This window comes from Myotis myotis, unplaced genomic scaffold (genome assembly GCF_014108235.1).
Source record: "Myotis myotis isolate mMyoMyo1 unplaced genomic scaffold, mMyoMyo1.p scaffold_m19_p_5, whole genome shotgun sequence".
Classification (NCBI taxonomy): Eukaryota; Metazoa; Chordata; class Mammalia; order Chiroptera; family Vespertilionidae; genus Myotis; species Myotis myotis.
In genome coordinates, this window is record NW_023416357.1 from 103,367,434 (window position 1) to 103,372,002 (window position 4,569).

Here is a 4,569-nt window from a genome sequence, read left to right on the forward strand (position 1 = left end):
TTAACCTTTTATTATATAGGATACGTTCATTGATAATGTCATATAATTTACTCCCATATCTTTGAGATATGCAGGAACCTTGCATGTAACTGGTATAAATCCTATCATTTGAACTCTCTTACTCATTTTGTAACTTCTTTTTATTTCTTCCCACAAAGACCTGTAACGTGCCCACCATGAAAGCATCCAGAAAATGGAGAGAGAAACTGGGACAAAAGCTGTACATTCTTAAAACCTACATGTTTTCTACACAAGATACATTTTTTAAAGAGGCTCCTGATAAGGATTTTCCATTGGGATGGGTAGGTCCTCACTGCCAGTTACCTGCCCATCTTGTGAACAACTCCACATGAGTTCCGGGGGTTGGGAAGCAAACAGCAACATCAGGAAGTGCGTCAACTTTTCCCTCCCTAGTAAGAAAACAGCAACCATAACTGCCATGGTTCCTGTTGCTCCTCCTATTTAGAACCTTTTTAACAATAATTTGAAGTTTGCAGAGTGTATGTTTTGTACATCTTTTGTTAAATTTACTCTTAAGTGTTTCATTCTTTTCAATGCTATTATAAATTGAATTGTTTTCTTTTTTATTGATTTTTAGAGAGAGGAAGGGAGATGGAGAGAGAGATAGAAGCATCAATGATAAGAGAGAATCATTGATTGGCTGCCTCCTGCATGCCCCCTACTGGGGATCGAGCCATAACCCAGGCATGGACTGGAATCGAACCCGGGACCTTTCAGTCTGCAGGCTGATGCTCTGTCACTGAGACAAACCAGCTAGGGCTGAATTGTTTTCTTTTTTCTTTTTTTTTTGGAGAATGATGATTTTTATTTTTTTAAATATATTTTATTGATTTTTTTACAGAGAGGAAGGGAGAGGGATAGAGAATCAGAAACATCGATGAGAGAAAAACATTGATCAGCTGCCTCCTGCACACACCCCACTGGGGATGTGCCCGCAACCAAGGACATGCCCTTGACCGGAATCGAACCTGGGACCCTTGAGTCCGCAGGCCGACGCTCTATCCAGTGAGCCAAACCGGTTAGGGCTGAATTGTTTTCTTAATTTTCTTTTAGACTGTTCATTGCAAGTGATATTTTAACGGAATTTTGCATATTGACCTTTTATCCTGCAACTTTGCTAAACTTATTAATTAGTTCCAATTTTTTATTATAGAAAAAACACAAGATCTACTCTCAACAATTTTAAGTGTACAGGACAGTGTTATTAGCTATCAGCAGTGTTGTACAGCAGATCTCTAGAACTTTTCCATCTTGCATAACTGAAACTCTATAACCATTGAATAGCAGCAACTTCCCCATTTTCTTCTCTCCCAGCCCTCAGCAATCACCATTCTAATTTTTGTTTCTATGAATTTGACTACTTTAGATATCTCATATAGTGGAATCATGCAGTTTTTATTCTTTTGTCACTGGCTTATTTCACTTAGCATATGTCCTCAAAGCTCACCCATGCTGTAGCATGTAACAGAATTTTTTTCTTTTTATGGCTGAATAATATACCACATTTTCTTTTTTTTTTTTTCTTGTTTAAGAGTTTAACGTGAGCCTTAGCCGATATAGCTCAGTTAGTTGGGTGTGGTCCCATGCACCAAAAGGTTGCAAGTTTGATTCCTGGTCAGGATACATGTTGCTTGAGTTCCAGCTCAGTCCCTGGTGGGGGATGTGCAGGAGGCAAACAATTGATGTTTTGCCCACATAGATATTTCTCTCTCCTCTCTCTCTCTCTCTCTCTCTCTCTCTCTCTCTCTCTCTCCCCCCCCCCTTTCCTTTCTCTCTAAAAATCAATAAAAACTATATTCTTAAAAAGAGCTCTGGCTGGTGTGGATCAATGGTTAGAGCATTGGCCCAGGCGCCAGAGTCGCAGGTTCTATTCAAAGGCACATACTTGGGTGCAGGTTCATTCCCCATTCCAGTTGGGGCTCATGCAGGAAGCAACTGATTGATGTGTCTCTCACACTTCAATGTCTCTCTCTCTCTCTCTCTCTCTCTCTCTCTCTCTCTCTCTCTCTCTCTCCCTCTCTCTCTCTCTCTTCCTCTTCCTCTCTCCCTCTCTCCCTTCCACTCTTTCAAAAATAAATGAAAAAAAATACATCCTCTGGCCCTCTTTTGTATTGTTTTGTTTGTTTCTTTGTTGGTTCAGTCTCTATGTCATTTATATCTGCTCTGGTCTTTATTATTTCCTTCCTTCTACTTACTCTGGGCTTTTCTTGTCTTCCTCTTTCTAATTCTTTAAGTTGTAGGGTTCAGGTGAGGATTAACAGCAACAAAAAGAGTTTAAAGTGAGAGAGAGTTTATTGGTGAAGCACTGATCATTGCTGCTGCACAGGCAGAGCAGCCCACCTTTTCTTGACTCATTCATCCCTCATTCAGGTTGGCTATTGTGAATGCAATGGACACGGGTGTGCAAATATCTCTGCAAGATCCTGATTTCAGTTCTTTTGCATAAATACCCAGAAGTCAGGTTGCAAAATTATACTTTTAATTTTTCTACTTTTAATTTTTTTTAGGAACTTCCATACCGTTTTCATAGTGGCTGCACCATTTTACCTTCCAACAGTGCACAGGGTTCTAATTCTCTACATCCTCACCAACACTTTTTATTTTTTACTTTTTAAAAAATTCATGACCATTCTAACAGGTGTGAGGTGATTCCTCATTGTGGTTTTGACTTGCATTTCCCTGATATTAGTGATATTGTTCCATTTTTTTAGTGGATACCTTAGGATCCTATATAATAAAACCCTAATATGCAAATTGACGAAATGGCAGAACAACCAGTTGCTATGATGTGCACTGACCACCAGGGGGCAGACACGCAACACAGGAGCTGCTCCCTGGTGGTCAGTGCACTCCCACAGGGGGAGTGCCGCTCAGCCAGAAGCCAGGCTCACAGCTGCTGAGCGCAGTGGTGGTGGTGGGAGCCTCTCCTGCCTCCACAGCAGTGCTAAGAAGCAGCAAGCCAAGTGGTAAGGAACAGCGAGCAGGCAGGAGGTAAGGAGCGAGGGGTCCTGGACTGTGAGAGGGCACAGGCCGGGCTGAGGGAACCCCCGCCCCCAAATGCATGAATTTCGTGCATGGGGACTCTAGTTTTCTATATCAAAGATCATGTCATCTATGAATAGAGATAGTTTTGCTTCTTACTTCCAGTCTGGATGCCTATTTCATTTTATTACCCAATTTTCCTAGCCAGAATCTCTAGTACAATGTCAAATAGAAGTGGCAAGAGTAGACTTCCTTGCCTTATTCCTGATCCTGCAAAAACTTTCACCATTTAGTGTGATGTTACTTGTGGGTTTTTCACATATACCATTTAGGAGGTAGAGGAGGTTCCCTTCTATGTCTAGTTTGTTGCATGTTTTTATAATGAAAAGACTTTAGATTTTGTCAAAGGGTTTTTCTGCATATATTAAGATTATTGTGTGTGTTTTCTTTATTCTAAATAATATGATTTATTACATTAGTTTATTTTTAAATGTTAAACCAACCTTGCATTCCTGAGTTCTCTCACTTGGTCATGGTCTATTGTCCTTTTTATAGTTGCTGAATTCTGTTTGCTAATATTTCTTAGGATTTTTTGCCTCTAAATTCACAATAGATATTTAGCTATAGTTGTTTTCCTTGTAATGCCTTTGTCTAGTTTGGGTATCATAGTAATGCTAGCCTCATAGAAAGAGTTGGCAAGTGTTCCCTCCTCTTCTATTTCTTAGAAGAGTTTATGCAGAACTGGCACTCATTCTTCTTTAAGTATTTGGTCACAGCCCAGCCAGTGTGGCTCAGTGATTGAGTATCGACCTATGAACCAGGAGATCATGGTTCGATTCTCTGTCAGGGCACATGCCTGGGTTTCAGGCTTGGCCCCTGGTGAGGGGGTGTGCAGGAGGCTGTCGATCAATGGCTCTCTCTCATCTTTGATGTTGCTCTCTCTCCTTCGGCCTTCTCCTCTGAAATAAAAAAATATATATGTTAAAAATTGCCCTAACCAGTTTGGCTCAGTGGATAGAGCATTGGCCTGCAGACTCAGGGTTCTCAGGTTCAATTCCGGTCAAGGGCATGTACCTTGGTTGCGGGCACATACTCAGTAGGGAGTGTGCAGGAGGCAGCTGATCGATGTTTCTCTCTCATCAATGTTTCTGACTCTCTATCCCTCTCCCTTCCTCTCTGTAAAAAATCAATAAAATATATTTTAAAAAAATAATAAAAATAATTTTAAAAATCTAAAAACTCTTTAGAAAAAAAATAAATCTACACTAATAAAAGACAAACATGCAAATTGACCATACCTTCACTATGCCTTAAGCCACGCCCACCAGCCAATCAGAACGACTATATGCAAATTAGCCCAACCAAGATGGTGGCCAGCAGCCACGGAGCTGGAGGGAGCAGGAGGCTTGGTTGCCCCAGTGATGGAGGAAGCCAAGTTTCCCGCCTGCTGCAGCCAGCTCTGAGCTCCACTCAAGGCAACAAAGTTTCAGTTATAGAAGATAAATAAACCCCAGATACCTGCTTTCAGCTGGCCATGGCCATGGAGCTGGAGTGAGCAGGAGGCTT

General features: G+C 41.1%; 1 pseudogene; it reads right to left on the reverse strand.

The window, feature by feature from the left end:
- Positions 1-537, reverse strand: LOC118656580 (annotated as a pseudogene).
- Between the last annotated feature and the right edge of the window lie 4,032 nt (positions 538-4,569).